At 39.9% G+C, this 21806-nt stretch overlaps 1 pseudogene; it reads left to right on the plus strand.

Annotated features, from left to right (window-relative positions):
• The first annotated feature begins 13286 nt into the window (after positions 1 to 13286).
• Positions 13287 to 14512, plus strand: LOC100349065 (ubiquitin-conjugating enzyme E2 E3 pseudogene; annotated as a pseudogene).
• The last annotated feature ends 7294 nt before the right edge of the window (positions 14513 to 21806 follow it).

The following is a 21806-nucleotide window of genomic DNA, read 5'->3' on the forward strand; positions in this document are numbered from 1 at the left end:
AGAGCTATATACACAAAACCTAGAGTTCATTTGTAACAGGGACGTAGAGATTCACATTCCAAAAATCTGCACATTGATGTGTTCAAAAGGAACATGATTTACTAGGCTCAAATTTTCCATGAATCTTATAGTTTGTAATATGTGTATATTATTCACTGCTTTTAATTCACCAAGATGTTGTGAAAACCTTTAAAGTATTAACTCTGAATGAAACAGAAATTTCACATCAGAATTCTATTATAATTTACCTACAAAGATATGTTAATTTTTTTAAAATTTCTCTTGTAATTCAGGTGTATCTCCTTTCTTTATGATTTATCATGCAGCTCCATATGACAAACAGAAGGAATAACATAGCAAATAAGAACTTTAACAGTGATTTTTAGGGGCAGGCACTGTGTCACATAAGCCAAAATGCCACTTTGGGATGTCCACACCCTACAACAGAGTCCCTAGGGTCAAGTCTCACTGTGCTTCTGATCCATCTTCCTGCTAATACACATCCTGCTAAGGCAGGAAATGATGTTTCAAGGGCTTGGGCCCCTGCCACCCATGTGGGAAACCCAGATGGTATTCCAGGCTTCTGGCTTCACTTTGGCCCAGCCACAGTGGGCATTTGGGAAGTAAACCAGCAGATGGAAGATCTCTTGTTCTCTCCGCACCCCCCCCCCAACACGTCCTTTCGAATAAATAAAACTTTAAAAATAAAGAAGAAATAAAGTAACAGTGATTTCATTCACCACCCTCATTTTAAACCCCAATGAGATGTGCTTACAGTAAATGAAGTGTCCAAATACTTGCAAACTTCAGAGCTACAATCGTTGCTTCTATTATCACACACAAAGGAAGTTGCCAAGCTTCTTGAAGACAGTGTGTTTTACACATTGGCATGGATTGTGCTCTGCATGTCCTTGACAGAACACAGGAACATTCTCAGCTTGAGAAGACCAGCCTGCTTGTTGATGCCATGCAACTAGGGGTCTGAGACGACCATTAATCTGTGATGGATGTCACAGCCACATCACTGTCCTACAGAGCTAGGTTGCGGGTAAGCCCCAGTCCTGCTAACCTTCTCAGAACTCACCTCTAGATAAATATTTATCAAATATTTCACAAATATCCATGTGAATAGAAAGCTCAGCATCTGTCTGTCCACAAGACCCGTGAGTCCCCATCAAGCCCTGTGAGAGCTGAGACCACTTCCTGTACTAGCAAGCAAAAAAGAGTTGGGGTGCAATTATGTCCAGCCATTTAAGAAATTCTAGTAAGACTTTCTTCCTCAGAATTTAACCACATAAACAAATGCAATGGCTATTTTAAAAAGTTGCCTGAGAATTTAAAAGGAAAGAAAATGAAAGAAAGGATTGACTAGGAATACAAATATAATGTAGAACAACCAGATGCAAAGTGGGAAATTTAATCAAATAACTTGAGGGTTGGTTTGTATGATGACAGTTAGCTGAACCAACTTAGCCTTTGCTGAACTGATATGACTATAGACTGTTTTTTCATGTGTCATAAAGGCGCAATGTACAAAGGAAGCAAACTCATTATTTAAATTCAAGAAATATTCATTCAGCAAATTCATATCAATAAATGATTTGTTTTTTGGGGGTTTGAGGCTCTTTAAATTTATGAATTTTTATTTGAAAAGCAGAGAGACAGAAGCAGAGAGATCTTCCATCTACTAGTTCACCCCCAAAATACATAACTTCAGCCTGGGCTAGAAGTATGGAACTCAGTCTGGATCACCTATACAGGTAGCAGAGACCCAAGTACTTGAGCCATCACCTGCTGTCTCCCAGGGTAAATCCCAGCAGGAGGCTAGAATCTGAAATAGAGCTGGGACTTGAACTCAGGCATGCTGACATGAGACACAAGTGTCCCAAGCAGGGACATTTCCATGCCAAATGGAAGGTGGGATGAAAGATTTTTAAAAATTACATGTAGAATTTATTGAAAAGGCTGTCCTTTTTCCAATGCATCATCTTAGTCTTAGCACCTTTGTCAAAGATCAATTGGCTGTAGATGCAGGTCCAGTAGGCACGGCTTTTCCCACTACACTACAGCGCCAGCCCCTGTATCCTGCAACTTTTCTGAATTTGTTGATAAGTTCTAATAGCTTTTTGGTGATTATTTTGGTTTTCAAAAATCATGTCATCTGCAAACATGGATATTTTTACTTCCTTTCCAATTTGAATATCCTTTATTTCTCTCTCTTCCCTAATAGTTATTGGCTAAGACTTCCAACACCATATGGAATGAGAGTGGTGGAAGTGGACATTCCTATGTTGGTCCAGATCTTAGGGGGAAAACATTCAGCTTTTCTTCATCTGGTATGATGCTGGCTATGGGCTTGTTGTGCATAACCTTTCTTTTTTTTTTTTTTTTTTTAAGATTTATTTGATTTACTTGAAAGAGTTACAGAGAGAGGTAAAGACAGAGTGAGAGGTCTTCCATCTGCTGGTTCACTCCCCAGATGGCTATAATGGCCAGAGCTGCACCGATTTGAAGCCAGGAGCCTCTTCCAGGTCTCTCACATGGATGCAGAGGCCCAAGGACTTGGGCCATCCTCTGCTGCTTTCCCAGGCCACAGCAGTGAGCTGGTTTGGAAGAGGAGTAGCCAAGATAGAATTGGCGCCCATATAGGATGCCAGCGCTTAAGGCCAGGGCTTTAACCTGCTGCGTCACAGCGCCAGCCCCTAACCTTTCTTATTTTGAGGTCTGTTTCTGTTACACTTAAGTTATTGAGAGCTTGTATACTGAAGGGATGTTAGATTTTATCAAACGCCTTTCTACAACTGTTGAGATGATCATATGGTTTTTGTCATTCTTTCTGTTGATGCCTGAAATTACATTTATTGATTTGCAAATGTCCTTGGTCTTAATCCCATCAGGTCATGATGAATACTCTTCTTAATATGTTGCTAGCTAGATTTGGTTTGCTAGTTTTGTGGGGTTTGTTTCATTTTGCTTTGTTTTGTTTAGGATGTTTGCATCTATGCTTATCAAGGGTATTTACCTGTAGCTTTCCTTTTGTGATGTCCTTGTCTGCTTTTGGCATCAAAGTAGCACCAACCTTGTGTGGAGGAATTCTTTCCTTTTATTTTTGTAACAATTTAAGAATAATCAGTATAATTTCTTATTTAGATGGTTTGTAGACTTCAGCATTGAATCCATCTTGTCCTGGGCTTTCCTTTGAAAGGAGATTTTTTTGTTAGTTCAATCTCATTACTCATTATCCATCCGTCCAGGTTTTCTGTGTCTTCATGATGCATGCTTGCTAATGTATATGTGTCCAGGAAATCGCCCATTTCTTGTGGTTATGAAATTTCTTGCTATATAATTACTTGTAATAATCTAATGATCTTCTATTATTTCTGTGGTGTCGGTTGTAATCGTTCCCTTTTCAGCTCTAATTTTTATTTCAATTTTCTCTTTTTCTCTTAGACTGGCTAAATGTTTGTCAGTTGTATCTTCTCAAAGAATCTGCTCTTCATTCCTGTGAATTTTGGCATTTTTTAGTCTTTATTTAAGCTCTGAATTTTATTATTTCTATACTAATTTAGGGGTTTACATGTTCTTTTTTTCTGGTTCCTTGAGGTGGAGTGATGTTGTTTATTATGGATTTTCCTGCTTTTTTGATGTAGGCATTGAATATCATCAACTTCCCTATTAGTACTCCTGTTGCTGTGTCACAGAGATTTTGGTATGTTGTGTTTTCACTTTTATTCATTTCAAAAAATATTTTAGTTTCTTAATTTATTCCTTTATCCATTGATTGTTCAGGGTAAGTAATTTCCATGCATTTGTATACTTTCCAAATTTTTATTGTTATTAATTTTTAGTTTTGTGGCTGACTCCATGGTGTAGTAGGTTAAGCCTCCACCTGCAGTGCCACCATCCCATATGGGCACCCCACCAGTGTGGGGTTTTAATAGCCCATTACTGCATCCCAAGGCATAGCCTTGTAATTCTTTGCTGTCTGTCCAAAGAAGGGGAGGGATGATAAAAGCAGCACCTTGACAATCTCTGGCTGACACTACAGTGGGTCACAGCTCAGTCTCACAATCCCTGGGCCTTGCATAATCCAAAGGTGTGTACCAAGCCCATGAATGATGAGTAATGATATATGCAAAAAAATGAGTTTATTCAACCAGAGAACAGGTCTATGCTCAATGCCAGGGCAAGTCTGGGGACTCTATCTGTGAGCACTGGCTAAGGGATAGGTGATTTTGTAATTTATCTGGTGTTGAGTCTCACAAGGAGCCCAGCTCTGAGTTCTAAGGCAAAATCCTTAAATGACTTTTCTTTCCTACTCATCAGAGGCCAAATTTTGCTCTGCTGCAGGCTGGGGGAGGGGTGGTGGAGGCAGTCCTTTGGCTGCTTGGCTGATGAGTATCCAAAGGCTCAGACTATAGCTACTGACCCAAGAGCTGAGGTGATTGGGTCCTGTCCAGATCAGGGACAGGAGTGGCGGGGTCCTGTCCAGCTCTGGTTTTTATTTTGGGATACCTGGTACTGAGCTTCTAGTCTAAGGTTGGGACTTAATTTCCTCCTGCACTCCCAAACAGGAAGCATGGCATCTCTCTTCATGCTGCACTCTTTGAAGCTGGGGAGTAGGAGGAGGTGAAAGAGGAAACCCTTTCCTTCCTGCTTTCTTCAATGCATCTTTTATTATTATACTAAAAGAAGGCTCTGTGATCTCCTACCTGGCTTCCTTGTCTCTTTCGAAGGTGACTTGGTGTGTAAATACCTGTTAAATTGGTGTCTTTGTGGGGAGGCGATTTGCCAAATTGTCTTATTCAGCCTGCCAGCCAGCCAGCTTTGCTCCACCTCCTCCCAGGAGCTGTTTGATGTGCCCTCTGAGATATATGTGTTTTGAGGTATATGTCTATATGAGGCTTACTGGCTCTTTCTCTGGAGAACCTTGACTAATACAAGGCTCCATCCTTTTGGTCCCCTTTAACCTTAACCTTGCCCACAAAGGTCCTATCTCCAATAGACTTACATGGCAGTCAGGAGCTCAAAATATGCATTTGGGGAGCATATAATGCAGTCCATAGTCCCCTCACTGAGTTAAAATTGATTAGAGTAAAATGAAGTTGTACTCATGTGGAAAAAAGAAAACAAAAGTCCAAGAAAAAGTCCAAGTAAACATGGAGAACAGAGGAGAAAGAGCTCAGAAAACAAGCCATGTGTTTTAACCATTTCATAAAATAATAGACAAAGAAATTCTAAAACCATGGAACTATAAAAGATAGTTTGGTCCACTCTTACCTCCTAATATCAAAAGAAAAGTCATTTAACTTAAAAATAGGCAACAGAAAAAATCATCATCAATGTCTCTGCAATGTTTTATTATAAAGGAAGGAAGGAAAGAAGGACAAATCAATGTCTTTCCAAACAAGAAAAGACCATTAGGAAACTATGCACATGAGGCAAATAAAAGTTACTACTGAATATTTCTATATGAAATAAAATAAATTAATATAATTATAGAAAATATTAAGGGACAAAATAAATAATAATTGGAAAATCTTAGCAGTAAAGTTTCTGAGGGAAAGGAATATTTCAAAAAGGTGATACAACTCAGAAAAATAATTCAAAAAGAAAAGTCATGCAAAAATTGAATGAACACATTATAACATGCATTGAAGAGTGTCAAAAGAAAAAAGAAACATTTTATTTGAAAGGCAGAGTGACAGGGAGAGACAGAGAGAAGAGTGTGTCTTTCATCTCCTGGTTGGCCACAACAGTCAAAGCTGTCCCACACTGAAGCTAGACGACTGGAACACCATCCAGGTCTCCCATATGGGTGACAGGAACCCAAGCACCTGTCAGCTCCCTGGAAGCATTAGCAGAGAACCAGATCAGAGCAGAGTAGCCAGGACTTGAATCAGCACTCAGATATGGGATGCAGTGTCGCTCCCCCTCTTCGTGGAGGAACGACACAGGACCCTGCGTTGTTCTTTCGTCTGCTCGGCCCTCCCCGGGTTTGCTGCTGGTTCTTCCCGGGTTGGCTACTGTCCCTTCCACCTCCGTGGAAGGGCAGTTCCCCCGCCACATTCCCCACTTCTGCGGGGGAGCGGCACACCGCCGGCCGGCTCTCTCGGGGGCTGCACAGGTGTTCCTTCAGATGTTCCCCTTAGATGTTCCTGGTGCATGTTGTCTCTCTCCTCCTTTATAGTCCTCTTCCACCAATCCCAACTCTGCTACCCACACGCCGAGTATGCTGCTCTCCTCCAATCAGGAGCAGGTCCTACAGTTTATTGGTTGAACTGGAGGCAGCTGAGTAGAAGCCGTTTCTCCCTTCTCAGCGCCATATTGTGGGAGAGCAGATGCATAGAATAAGTCTTAATTCCAGTAACTTAGTCTAGTCCGAGTTGCTCCCCACAATGCAGGCTTAACCTGGTACACCATAATTCCTGACCCTGAAGAAACATTTTTAAACTAAGAAACATCAATTAATTTTTGAGGGCTAAAAAATTCAACACATATGTAGAATCCTTCAAAAATTAATAAAGTAGCAGAATAAAAAAAATTTTGAAAGCAATTTAACAAAATTGTTTTAAACTGAAAAAAGACTTGAAACAAGAAAGTGTAAGACCACTTTGCATATTCGAGAGGGCTCCAAGATGGCGGAATAGGGAGGGAGCTCACTGATAGTCCGGGAAAAGATAGTTTCATAAAAGTGGAGATACTGTAGTCTCAAGGAAGAGTTAGAGAAAAAACTACAGAGGAAACTCTTCTGGAATTAGAGGGACATGGTGGACCTACATGGAGGGCATGGGCACCCACGGCTCGGGACCCCAGCTGCCAAGTCTACACACCAGTGCTGGAAAGGGAGGTGAGGCGAAACCGCAGTAGCCCAAGACACTGGTGGAAAAGTGGCAAGAAGAGCCTAGAGGAAACAAGGCTTGAAGCCCCATTGGGGAAAGTACACCAGCCTAACTAGCGAAGAGAAAATAAATAAATAAAAGGGACCGGTACGGACATGATTCTCTCTCTCCACTCACCTTACAAAGGTGAGCAAGACAATAGAGCAGACGCCATTTTGGGCATATGTAACAGCTGTGCCAGCTCAGGGCTGTGCCTTCCATCAGCCAAATAGAAAAACCTGATTCTGGTGGGGAGAAATAACAGGAGGTTAAGACCTAGTGAATGTGTGGTGCTTGTGAACCAGGACTGTGAAAAAAAAAAAAAAAAAAACAGAGGGTGTGTGGGAGAACTCTCGATGTGGCTGAGAAGTGGGTAGCCTCAGAGGGAGACACCACAAATTTGGGCGGCTTTGGCTACCCAGTGAGAGACATTGCAGAAGAATCTGAGCTTACACTGAGGACTGCACAGATCCTTTGTATAGTCCTGGGACAGAGTAGATGAATATTATACCCACTGGGGCTAGCACTCAGGCACTGATTGTCATCAAGGAGAAGAGCTCAGCTGAGTGGAATTATTTCCCTTCTGAATAAAAAAAGAGAGAGAGAAGATTTACCACACCAAACCTGGGTGTGTCATCTTTGGCACACCCTTAACCCTGAAGAACTGAACAGAGCTCTCTGGCCACACTCATCACAAGCCTCAAGAGATTCACCAAAAGCAGACAGTCCACTTAATCTAGAGTCATAGTATAATGAGAAAAAAAAGAAGAAACCAACGAGTATCTATCTCCACAATGCCAAACAAAAAACAGAAACCAATGACACAAGAACAAGGAAGACATCATGACATTCCCAAATGAACATGACACTCCAATACAAGATTATAAAGATGATGAGATAGAAGAAATGCAAGATACAGATTTCAAAAAATTTATGATAAGAACAGTTAGAAGTTATCAAAAACAAATGCATGAACTACAGAAATCCATACAGGACAGGACACAAAATCTCTTTCATAAAAATGAAATCTTAAGGAGGAATCAAGATGAAATGAGGAATTTAGTAGAACATGAAATTGAGATATTGAAATCAAAATGAAATGAATAACAAATGAAAAACACATTTGAGAGCCTTAAAAACAAAATCAGCAAGGTAGAAGAGAGAAAATTGGACTTAGAAGACAGAACACAGGAAAGTATACAGTCAAACCAAAGAAAAGAAGAGGAAATTAGAAATCTAAAAAATATTGTTGGGAATCTACAGGATACTATTAAAAAAAAACAACATTTGGGTTCTAGGAGTTCCTGAAGGCATGGAGAGAGAGAGGATTAGAAGGCCTTTTTAGTGAGATACTAGCAAAAAACTTCTCGGGTTTGGAGAAGGACAGACATCCAAGTACAGGAAGCACATAGAACCCCCAATAAACATGATCTAAAGAGAGCCTCACCACAACACATTGTAATCAAACTCACCACAGAGAAACATAAAGAAAAGATTATAAAATTTGCAAGAGATAAATGTCAAATTACCCTCAGAGGATCTCCAATTAGACTCACAGCAGACTTCTCATCAGAAACCCTACAGTATAGGAGAGAATGGCAAGATCTAGCCCAAGTACTAAGAGGAAAAAAACTGCCATCCCAGAATATTATATCCTGCAAAGCTCTCATTTGTGAATGAATGTGAAATAAAGACCTTTCATAGCAAAAAGAAATTGAAAGAATTTGTTGCCACTCATCCAGCCCTGCAAAAGATGCTTAAAGAGGTGTTACATACAGAAACACAGAAACACAGCCATCAGTATGAAAGAAGGTAAAGGAAGAAAATCTCTCAGTAAAAGATCACAGGAAGTTCAAAGAATATATTAAAAATATCTTTGGAAAAATGGCGGGGCAAAGTCACTACTTATCAATAATTACATTGAATGTAAATGGCCTCAACTCTCCAGTTAAAAGGCACAGACTGACTGAATGGATTAAAAAAACAAAACCCATCAATTTGCTGCTTACAAGAAACACATCTTTCCAACAAAGATGCATGCAGACTCAAAGTGAAAGGTTGGAAAAAGATATTCCATGCCAACAGAAACCAAAAAAGAGCTGGCGTAGCTATATTAATATCGGACAACATAAACTTTAACACAAAAACTGTTAAGAGAGACAAAGAGGGGCACTATATAATGGTTAAGGGATCAATTTAACAGGAAGATGTAACTATTATAAAGGTATATGCACCTAATTACAGGGAACAGGGTTACTTAAATGATATGTTAAGGAACTTAAAGGGAGACTTAGACTCCAATACAATAGCATTGGGGGACTCTCAGAAATAGACAGATCAACCAGACAGAAGATCAACAAGGAAACATCATATTTAATCGACGCTATAGACCAAATGGATCTAACAGATATCTACAGAACTTTTCATCCTGCACTTAGAGAATACACATTCTTCTCAGCAGTACATGGAACCTGCTCTAGGATTGACCACATACTAGGCCATAAAGCAAGTGTCAGCAAATTCAAAAGAATTGGAATCATCCATGCATCTTCTCAGACCACAGTGGAATGAAGCTAGAAATTAGCAACTCAGGAATCCCTGGAGCATATGCAAACACATGGAGGCTGAATAACATGCTCCTAAATGAACACTGGGTCACAGAAGAAATCAAAAGAGAAATCAAAAACTTTCTGGAAGCAAATGAGGATAACAGCACAACATATCAAAACTTATGGGATACAGCAAAAGCAGTGTTAAGAGGAAAGTTTATAGCAATAGGTGCCTACATCAAGAAATTGGAAAGGCACTAAATAAATGAACTTTCAATGCATCTCAAGGATCTGGAGAAACTGCAGCAAACCAGAACCAAAAGTAGTAGGAGAAGAGAAATAATTAAAATTAGAGAAGAAATCAATAGAATTGAATCAAAAAAAACTATAAAAGATCAGCCAAATGAAGAGCTGGTTTTTTGAAAAAATAAACAAAATTGACACACCATTGGCCCAACTAAAAAAAGAAAATACCTAAATCAATAAAATCAGAGATGAAAAAGGAAATGTAACCACAGACACCACAGAAATAAAAAGAATCATCAGAAATTACTACAAAGAGTTGTATGTCAGAAAACAGGGAAATCTATCAGAAATGTATAGATTCCTAGACACATGCAACCTATCTAAATTGAACTGTGAAGACATAGAAAACCTAAACAGACCCATAACTGAGACAGAAATTGAATCAGTAATAAAGGCCCTCCCAATAAAGAAAAGCCCAGGACCAGATGGATTCACTGCTGAATTCTACCAGACATTTAAAGATGAACTAACTCCAACTCTTCTCAAACTATTCAGAACAATCGAAAAAGAGGGAATCCTCCCAAATTCTTTCTATGAAGCTAACATCACCTTAATTCCTAAACCTGAAAAAGATGCAGCATTGAAAGAAAATTACAGATCAATATCCCTGATGAACATAGATGCAAAAATCCTCAATAAAATTCTGGCCAATGGAATGCAATAACAAAACAGAAAGATCATCCACCCAGACCAAGTGGGATTTACCCCTGGTATGCAAAGATGGTTCAACATTTGCAAATCAATCGATGTGATACACCACATTAACAAACTGCAGAAGAAAAATCATATGATTATCTCAATAGATGCAGAGAAAGCATTTGATAAAATACAACACCCTTTCATGATGAAAACTCTAAGCAAATTTGGTATAGAAGGAACATTCCTCAATACAATCAAAGCAATTTATGAAAAACCCATGGCCAGCATCATATTGAATGGGGAAAAGTTGGAAGCATTCCCACTGAGATCTGGTACCAATCAGGGATGCCCACTCTCACCACTGCTATTCAATATAGTTCTGGAAGTTTTAGCCAGAGCCATTAGGCAAGAAAAAGAAATTAAAGGGATACAAATTGAGAAGGAAGAAGTCAAACTATCCCTCTTTGCAGATGATACGATTCTTTATTTAGGGGAACCAAAGAACTCTACTAAGACTATTGGAATTCATATAAAAGTTTGGAAAAGTAGCAGGATATAAAATCAATGCACAAAAATCAACAGCATTTGTATACACCGGCAATGCCACACCAGAGAAAGAGAACTATAGACCAATTTCCCTGATGAACATAGATGCAACAATCCTCAACAAAATGCTTGCCAATAGAATCCAACAACCCATCACAGATCATTCACCAGACCAAGTGGGATTGATCCCTGGTATGCAGGGATGGTTCAACATTCACATATCAATCAATGTGATACATCACATAAACAAATTGAAGAACAAAAGCTTTAAGACTATCTCAATAGATGCAGAGAAAGCATTTGATAAAATAAAATACCCTTTCATGATAAAAATTTTGAGCAAATTTCATATTTTAGGAATATTCCTCAACACAATCTAGACAATTCATGACAAACCCATGGCCAGCACCCTATTGAATGGGGAAAAGTTGGAAGCATCTCCCCTCAGTTGCAGAAACAGACAAGGATGCCCACTCTCACTATTGCTATTTAATATAGTCCTAGATGTTTTAGCCAGAGCCATTAGGCAAAAAGAAATCAAAGGGATAAAAATTGAGGAGGAAGTCAAACTATCCCTATTTTCAGATGAGATGATTCTATATATAGGGGATCCAAAAGACTCCAGTAAGAGACTACTGGAACTCATAAAAGAGTTTGGTAAAGTGGCAGGATATAAAATCAATACACAAAAATCAATATCCTTTGTAAACACAGACAATGCCATGGCTGAGAAAGAACTTCTGAGATTAATCCCATTCAAAATAGCTACAAAAATGTTTAATACCTTGGAATAAATTTAACCAAGGATGTCCAAGGTCTCTACAGTGAGAATTATAGAAATTAAAGAAAGAAATAGAAGAAGACACGAAAAAATGGAAAAATCTTCCTTCTTCATGGAAATTTATATTTATTAAATAAAAGTTAAAAAATAAAAAAAGAAAGAATCAATATCATCGAAATTTCCATGCTTCCAAAAACAATTTACAGATTCAATGCAATACCAATCAAAATACCAAGGACATTCTTCTCAGTTTTTAAAAAGTGGTGCTGAAATTCATATGGAAACACAGGAGACCCCAGAATAGCTAAAGCAATCTTATACAACAAAAATAAAGCTGGAGTCATCACAATACCATATTTCAAGAGATTCTACAGGGAAGCTGTAATCAAAACAGCCTGGTATTGATAAAAAAAAAAAAACAGATGGATACACCAATGGAAAGAATAGAAACTCCAAAAATCAACCCATGCATCTACAACCAATTTATCTTCAACAAAGGAGCTAAAATCAATCCCTGGGGCAAGGACAGTCTCTTCAACAAATGGTGCTGGGAAAACTGGATCTCCACATGCAGAAGTATGAAGCAAGATCCTACATTACACCTTACATAAAAATCCACTCAAAATGGATTAAAGACCTAAATCTACAACCTGATACCATCAAATTTTAGAGAACTTTGGGGAAATTCTGCAAGACAGTGGCATAGGCAAAAACTTCTTGAAAAAGACTCCAGAATCAACACAAATGCCCATCAGTTGAAAACTGGAGAGGGCCGGCACCGTGGCTCACTTGGTTAATCCTCTACCTACGGTGCTGGCATCCATATGGGCACCAGGTTCTAGTCCCGGTTGCTCCTTTTCCAGTCCAGCTCTCTGCTGTGGTCTAGAAGGCAGTGGAGGATGGCCCAAGTGCTTGGGCACCTGCACTCCCATGGGAGACCAAGAAGAAGCACCTGGCTCCTAGCTTCAGATCGGCATAGGTCCAACTGTAGCAGTCATTTGGGGGGTGAACCAGCGGAAGGAAGACCTTTCTCTCTGTCTCTCTCTCACTGTCTAACTCTATCTGTCAAATAAATAAATAAATAAAAAGAAAACTGGAGTAAGAAATTTGGGATATGTACACCATGGAATACTACATAGCAGTAAAGAAAAAAATGAAATCCTGTCATTTACAACAAAATGGATGAAACTAGAAAACATCATACTTAGTGAAATAAGCCAGTCCCAAAAAAGACGAATACCATATATTCTCCCCTGATCTGTGATAACTAATAAAGCACCTAAAAGGTAATCTATAGGAGTAAAATTGATCCTTCGAGATGCAATGACTTAAACAGCCCATGTCTTGACTGGTGATGAACAAGGTGTTTTTTTTTTTTATAGCATTTGTTGAGCTCTTTATTTAATATAGAATTAATCATATGTGTACAAAGTTAATTGAAAATAGACCTTAGTGAAAAACAAGAATGGGAATAGGAGAGGGAGGAGGAAGAGGGGCAGAAGTGTGGTGGGAGGGCAGGTATGGTGGGCAGAATCACTATGTTCCTAAAGTTGTACTAATGAAGTTTGGATTCTTTTCCTTAAGGAAGGGTTTTTTTCTCTCTCCCTCCCCCACACCATAGCGGCGCGAGCGGGCCGGGCAGGCGGCCAAGTTTTCCAAGAGGTCACTTCACCAAGATGTCCAGTGATAGGCAAAGGTCCAATGATGAGAGCCCCACCACCAGCAGTGGCAGTTCAGATGTAGACCAGAGAGACCCAGCCGCTCCAGAGCCTGAGGAACAAGAAGAAAGAAAACCTTCTGCCACCCAGCAGAAGAAGAACACCAAACTCTCTAGCAAAACCACTGCTAAGTTATCCACTAGTGCTGAAAGAATTCAGAAGGAGCTGGCTGAAATAACCCTTGATCCTTCTCCTAATTGTAGTATTGGGCCTAAAGGAGATAACATTTAGGAGTGGAGATCAACTATACGTGGTCCACCAGGTTCTGTATATGAAGGTGGTGTGTTTTGTTGGATATCCCATTTTCATCAGATTATCCATTTAAACCACCAAAGGTGACTTTCCACACCAGAATCTATCACTGCAACATCAACAGTCAGGGAGTCATCTGTTTGGACATCCTTAAAGACAACTGGAGTCCTGCTTTGACTATTTCAAAGGTTTTGCTGTGTATTTGTTCCCTTTTGACAGACTGCAACCCTGCAGATCCTCTGGTTGGAAGCATAGCCACTCAGTATTTGACCAACAGAGCAGAACATGACAGGATGGCCAGACAGTGGACCAAGAGATACACAACATAACTCACATAATTTTTATGCAGCGTGAGGGAGCAGAAGGCATCTTCTCACTGTGCTGCAAATATTAATAGCCTTTACAATACGGACTTCTGTGTATATGTTATACTGATTCTACTCTCTGCTTTTATCCTTTGGAGACTGGGAGACTCCCCAAAAAGGCAAATGCTCTCAAGAGTAGAACTTTGTAGCTATAGATTAGTTATGTTTAAAACGCCTACTTGCAAGTCTTGCTTCTTTGGGATATCAAAATGTATTTTGTGATGTACTAAGGGTACTGGTCCTGAAGTCTACCAAATAGTATAGTGCATTTTAGCCTAATTCATTATCTATATGAAGTTATAAAAGTAGCTGTAGATGACTAGGAATTATGTCATTTGTATTAAACCCAGATCTATTTCTGAGTATGTGGTTCATGCTATTGTGAAATGTTTTACCTTTTACTTTTGTCAGTTTGTAGTGAGAGGATTTCCTTTTACCCTTTGTAGCTCAGAGAGCACCTGATGTATCATCTCAAACACAATAAACATGATCCTGAAGGCAAAAAATAAATACATAAAGTTTGTATTCTTTAAATAAAATGTTTCAGGGAAAAAGTAATTAATACCAATTGATTAGAAACTCTTCCAAAAAACTGAAGAGAGAACAAATAAATACTTTCTGACTCATCTTTACATATCAGAAACCTGTTAAGGGACATATTTCTAAAATATATAAAGAACTAGTATAACTCAATATAAAAAACAACTAATTTTGAAATAAGCAAAGGATTTGAAAAAAATTTCTCAAAAGAACATAGACAAATGTCCAATAAGGACATGAAAAGGTGATTGACATCATTAGCTATTGAGAAAAACTAAAATTAGGTATACTTTATACCTACTAGGATGGCTATAATCAGAAAGGGAGAAAACAATGGGTGTTAGCAATAATGGGGAGAAAGTGGAGTTCCCAGACATTGCTGGCAAGAATATAAAATGAGTCAGGAGCTTTGCAACAGTCTGGAAGCTCCTCAAAATGTTAAGTATAGAGTTATCTTAGGACCCTGAAGTTCTACTCCTGATATATCCTTAGAAAAAATGGAAACATACGCTTATTTTTTAAAAGATTTATTTATTTATTTATTTATTTGAAAGGCAGACTTACAGAGAGAGAGAGAGAGAGAGAGAGAGAGAGGTTTTCCATATGATGGTTCACTCTCCAAATTGCTGCATCAGCTACCAAGCCGAAACCAGGAGCCTAGAAATCTATCCAGGTCTTTCACATGGGTACAGGGGCCCAAGCACTTGAGCCATCTTCTGCTTCTTTCCCAGGTGCATTAGTAGGAAACTGGATAGGAAGTAGAACAGCCAGGACTCCATCCAGTGCCCACATGGGATGCCAGTGTTGCAGGCAGTCACTTAACCCACTGCACAATGCTGGCCCTACACAGAAACTTGTACACAGATGTTCATAGCAGCATTATTCATAATAGTGAGAAAGCATTAACAACCCAAAATGTCCATCAACAGATGAATGCATCAATGAAGTGGAATATTGTTTGGCCATAAAAACTCAGGTAATAATAAATGTTACCTCTGAGCTCAGATACACCAGCCCCAGGATTGCTCTTCCCAGGCTGGCTGTCACCTCCCCAAGGTTCCTCTTAGGCTTCTAAGTAACAATAAGTCTAACCTGTTCCTGTTCTTTGTTCAGCCATAACCTGTTCCTGCTCTTTGCTCAGCCATAAGGGTGTAGCTCCTGCAGTTACTACTCTGTGATATCCTTTCTCTGCTTACCTTTCCAGTTACCTATATCCAATATCTAAATCCAGTAAACTAACTTTCACTATAGACTCAGATTCTGTGCACCTACAGGCATCCATGCTAGAAAATTAATGGGTCAAGCTGGCTTTTGGAAATACTATATACCTGAACTAACATTAATAATATGTTTCTTCTCATAATGTCTCAAAATTCTGGATGTTGTATTTTAAAATAAATACAGATGTATTTTTTAAATTTTTTATTTATTTTCTTTATCTCTCTTTTTTAAAGCCAGACAAAGACAGAGAGAGGTCTGCCAACTACCAGTTCATACCCCAAATGCCCAGAACAGCCAGGGCTGGGCCAAGGTGATGTCAGTAGCCCAGGATTCAACCCAAGGTGGTGTGTGGCAGGGACTCAAGCTCGAGTCATCACCTGCAGCCTCCCGAGGTCTGCTTTAGCAAGAAACTGGAATCAGAAGTGGAGCTGGGACTCAACCAGGCACTCTGACATAGAATGTGGGCATCCCAAGTGGTATCTTAACTGCTACACCAAATGCCTATCCCAGAACTTACCTTTTAATTCTGTTGTTCTGGAAACATTCTGAAGCTCCCTCATATCTTTATTGAAGAAAACAGATATAATATTGAAGGAGGAGGGGAGGGGAAAAAAAAGAAGGAAAGTAATGACTTCCAGCCTTGCAGAGAGCACAGAGCAAAGTGGTGTGTGGGATCCTCTGGCTAATAAATCTAAAGTGGATAGAGAAACCGCTTTGTGTTCCTAGCCCAGTAATCAAAAAATCAGAATTAAAGCCAATAATTAAGTTTTGAAGGAAGTTGCTTCATCATGACATTCATTTCTAAATACATGGTATGCTCTTTTTGAATCTTTTTGAATTAGAAATGGAAATTCTTCAAGGTCTGACTAACCAATGCACAAAAACAATTCTGAATACTTTAAATGGAAAAGCAGCTTTATACAAGATGGTACTTCAACAAGTCCAGAGAGAATAGAATTAAAAGCTAAGCCTATTTGGCTGCAAAAACATCTTAAATCCATGCATGTGAGGGATTGGCAAAAAAAAGTTCATGGGAAATATGCATCATAAACAATGAATATTATAAAATATTAGAAACTTATGAAGAAACCAAAAATAAGTATATTTCATTCCACTTCTTGCAAACTTTTTAAGATACCATTGTTCAGTGTCCACTCCATCCTGCTCTGTTCAATGCACACATACCACACAAGCACAGAATTCTATGATACCTGCATTAGAACTGACATTCTGGTCTACATAGCCTATGGTCTATGCCAGAAACACCTAGAGTGCTATCTTGGTGAGTACATTTTATCTTTTGATTCTAAGTTTAGGTGCCCCCTCTTTACTCTTCATCCTGTTAATTACAGAAAATGCAGTTTGAAACTCTTAAGACTTTCTTCACTGCAGCATCACTCCAAGTAGAAAATATCTCAGGTTCTCTTGGTCATCAACAGATCAAGCTACAGTAATTCTGTCTCCCATCAAGCGTCTGGCTCTCTATATGGCCATGCCTCCTGTACCACTGACTTCAGTCTAAAATCTGTGTCTCCTACTTCTGGCCTTGAATCCATGTCAATCGCTTTCTGTCTTTCCAAGATCATGTGCTTGGCTGTGCCATCAACACTCTTCATCTGATCCCGACCTGCACAGCACCTGCCCAGAAGGCCCACTCCTCTCATTCCTGCACCAGGTTCTCTGGTGTGAACATCCCCAGGGGTCAGCAGCACCTCCTACATCACCTGCTTTGCTTTGTGCCAGGCCTATTACTGAATGCAGAAATCTTCAAAGTCAAAAAAAGGTATTAGTTACACTGAAAGCATTTGTTGCCAGAAAAATTTCTGAAGATTTCACAGCAGAAGATCAAACCCTACATTGTAAAATGCACTGCCTTCTTTTTAAGGTAATCATTAACCAAATCTGTCTCCAAAGTTCAGTCCTCCTCACCAAGCCACCCCTCTTCTCCACCTTCCCCCTGCTCAGAGCCCACTTCAGTGGCGCCTGTTACTTCATTATGCAGAGCAAGTCAGCCTTGCCTTCCTCGTGATCTTCACAATGCTCAGCAACAAGGGACTTTCTGGAGCCCAGGACTAATCCTCCCTGCTGCCCATAAAATATGGGGATTACAAATTATTTGTTTAATGACAGCCTTTGGTAGAATATGACAATATTACATTTTGAGGAACAGGAGATGAATACGGATGCTTCTAAATCTCATGCAACTATTAGTATAATTGCAGTGAATTTGAGCTGTGTCAAACACATGTATTCGTATTAAAGATCACATTTTATAAGTACTAGAAGAGAATTTCTGACATATTCAAACCATAAAAACTGGTTAACTCTGCAGTTAAGAGATGTGATTCTAGGCAATATGTTACCAACTAACATCCCACTTATATGAGTTTTTGTTCAAATAACAAAGATTTCCATTTTGAAACAATAGTAGTGCATAGGAATTGTTGCAGTGTCACAGTGAGAGGATTGAAAGCCCAAAGGTTACTGAAAGACTGCATCCCTTCGCCTTCAGGCCAATTGTCACTTGCATCACCCAAATAGGTATCACTTTTTCAGGATATCCCAACGATGAGATTCCACAGTCTCTCCCCAGTGTCCTGTGGAGCCATTCAGTTAGCTTGTTTTCATCCATGATAATTGTCAGGTAGCTGCTTATAGAAGAAGCTTGGCTCCTGATGCCAGTTGAAACCAGTCCATGTTCAAATACAAAACAGAAATCCCCAGCCTTTGAATAATCCTGAGTCCATGTTAGGGGAATGCTTAACGATATATGGCCATCATCATTAGAAATTTAAGCACCAGTTGGGCCCTTGCACCCGCATGGGAGACCAGGAAGAAGCACCTGGCTCCTGGCTTTGGGTCAGCCCAGCGCCAGCCGTAGCAGCCATTGGGGAGTGAACCAAAGGAAGGAAGGCTTTCTCTTTGTTTCTCTCTCTCTCACTGTCTATAACTCTACCTGTCAAATAAATAAATAAATAAATAAGAAATTTAAGCACCAAGAGTAAAAATAAAACCATAGGCATTGCTCTAGTCTGTGAATTAGTCCTCCCAAAATTCAGGCATTGAAATCACAACCTTCAAGGTAAGGGTATTAAAAGGTGAGGCCTTCTGGGAGATGATTCAGTACAAAAGTTATTATCTTCATTGATTCATGCCCTTATAAAATAAATGCAAAGGAGCTTATTCATTCCTTCCACTGTGTAAGAACACAGTTAGCAGATGTCATTTATAACCAGAAAGCAGGCCTTCTCCAAACACCAAACCTGCTGGTGCTCTGAACTTTGACTCTCCATTCTCTAGAATTGTGAGAAATAACCATCTGTCATTGATAAGCACCTACTTTATGGTGTTTTGTTATGGCAGTCATATAGACTAAGAAGGCATTAAATGCTAATGTTTACATAATTACTTTTTGTGAGAAGGGGAACCATTTGAGACTATCAGAAAGCAAGTGAGGGGCTGGCGCCATGGCTCACTTGGTTGATCCTCCACCTGCGGCGCCGGCATCTCATGTGGGCGCTGGATTCTGGTCCCCGTTGGTCTTCTGCCAGTTCAGCTCTCGGCTGTGGCCTGGGAGGGCAGTGGAGGATGGCCCTGATGTTTGGGCTCCTGCACCTGCATGGGAGACCAGGAGGAAGCACCTGGCTCTTGGCTTCGGATCAGTGCAGCGTGCCGGCCATAGCAGCCATTTGGGGAATGAACCAATGGAAGGAAGACCTTTCTCTCTGCCTCTCTCTCTCACTGTCTAACTCTATCTGTCAAATAAATAAATAAATAAAAGAAAGTGAGACAGTAATTTAGCAAGAACTTTTATGATGTTGGATGCTATGAATATCTAACATATGTAGTTAACTTTGCCCATGTCCTCTAAAGTTAAAATTTAAATAATTTGCCAAAGTCCATTACATAGCCTCTGGAACTCATTGACAAGTGACTACAAGTAGATTCCTTTTTTGAAATAGTGGAATTCAAACACTACTTACAGAACATCTACATGATCTACACATCGGATTATAATAATGCTACAGACTCCTTACAACTTAAATATAGTGCTGGATTATAATTTGTTACATTAACATACAGGAAATGACTACCAGAAGTAGGACTGAATACATATTGAGGAACACTGGAGTCAGCATATTTGGTCAATGACAGTTTCAGGAACCTTGGCAAGTGGAACTGCCATAATTTTGATTCATGGCTTAGATAGATACACAGAGATGGGTTTATATGCTCATAGTTAAAGCTTCAAAGTGAGGTACAAGTTTTCTGTCAGGGAGAGCTGACTGTTAATTTCAAGATGTTATTTGGGAAAAGGTCTGTGTTACTTCTGGCAGGGCCCTTCAAACAGACTTCAGGAATAGAATCTGGATTTCAGGGACCACAGGCTGAAAGTAACAAAGGCAATGAAGGGTGTGACCTCATAACTTCACAGGATCCCAGGGGGCCCTGGCTCATCCTTTGGGAACATCTTAGAAGTTTAGAACCAGGTGTGTGTTTGGGATACACAGGTGCACACAGGTGAAGGCAACCTCAGGAAAACAACCCAAGGAATGAGTGGAGACAGCCATGGCTGGTGGCAGCCGTGGCAGGTACCTTCTTCAGCTACACAGTGCTGGAGGTCTAAGGCTTGTGTTCCTGCACAGGTAGCTGGTTTCAGAGACACACCTTGGATATATCATTCCCATGGCCAGAGAAGACAAAAACAAGACTGAGGGGCTACTGAGTAAAACCCTTTGAGAAGAATGGGGACTGGAATTGGCAGGTGGTTCCCATTGCAGAAACAAGAAAGAAGTGCAGATGCTACAGCTGTTTTCCAGGTTTGGAAGGGATTTAAAAGTGGTGTGCAGGAAGGAAAAAACAGCCAAAAGTTTTCAGAAAAGGATCAAGAGGCAGGGAAAATGAAAGGAAAATAGAAGAAGGTAGAGAGTTGAGGCACATAAGAATTTATGCCAATAAATGTGAGGTTAAGGGGCTAGAATTATGGCATAGCAGGTAGGTAAAACCACTACCTGAAATGCCAGCATACCTCATGGGCACCGGTTGGTATTCTGGCTGCTCCACTACTGATTCAACTCCCTGCTAATGCACCTGGGAAAAGCAACAGAAGATGGCCCAAGTGCTTGGACACCTGTCACCCACATAGAAGACGTGGATGAAGCTGCTGGCTCCAGCCTGGCCCAGCATTGGCCATTGTAGTCATCTGGGGAGTGAACTAGTAAATAGAAGATTCTCTCTCTCTCTCTCTCTCTCTCTCTCTCTCTCTCTCTCTCTCTCTCTCTTCCTCTTTCTCTGTAAACTATTTCAAATAAATAAATATTTAAAAAAAGATAAATGTGAAGTTGAGAGGCCGGCATTGTGACACAGCAGGTTAAGCTACCGTCTGTGACACCAGTATTCCATGCAAGTGTCAGTTGGAGTCCCAGCTGTTCCACTTCTGATCCAGCTTCCTACTAATGTGCCTCTAGTATTTGCTTCCAATGACATGGGAAGACCTAGAAGGAGTTCCTGGTTCCTAACTTGGGCCTGACCCAGCCCCAGCCATTGCAGCCATTTGGGGAGTGAACCAACAGATGGCAGATTCATTCTCTCTCTCTCTCTCTCTCTCTCTCTCTCTCTACTTTTCAGACATGTAAAAAATGAATCTTTTTTTTAAATGAAATTGAGGCACCCTTGGGAAAAAGGAGAAATCAATATTAAGAACTTCTTTGCATAGCACAGCACAGCTAGCTTTCTCCATTCCAGAACAGTCTTTAACCACAGTAATGAAAATCCTATTTTATATTCTTATGAGTTTCTCTCCTCTGTCCACAGACAGACTAGCTCCCACCTCCCCTGTCTGGCCTCATGTCCCTAACCAGGGAAGATTTACTTTCCTTTATAACACTTCATTTTGTATTCCTACTCAAATTTGCTAAGTTGCTTTCCACATATTGCTGGTAATAGCTGGATCACTGTGTTACCTTCAGATGTATCGGAAAGACTTCTGAAAATATAAAACTTGAAAT

This window comes from Oryctolagus cuniculus, chromosome 6 (assembly GCF_964237555.1).
Source record: "Oryctolagus cuniculus chromosome 6, mOryCun1.1, whole genome shotgun sequence".
Classification (NCBI taxonomy): domain Eukaryota; kingdom Metazoa; phylum Chordata; class Mammalia; order Lagomorpha; family Leporidae; genus Oryctolagus; species Oryctolagus cuniculus.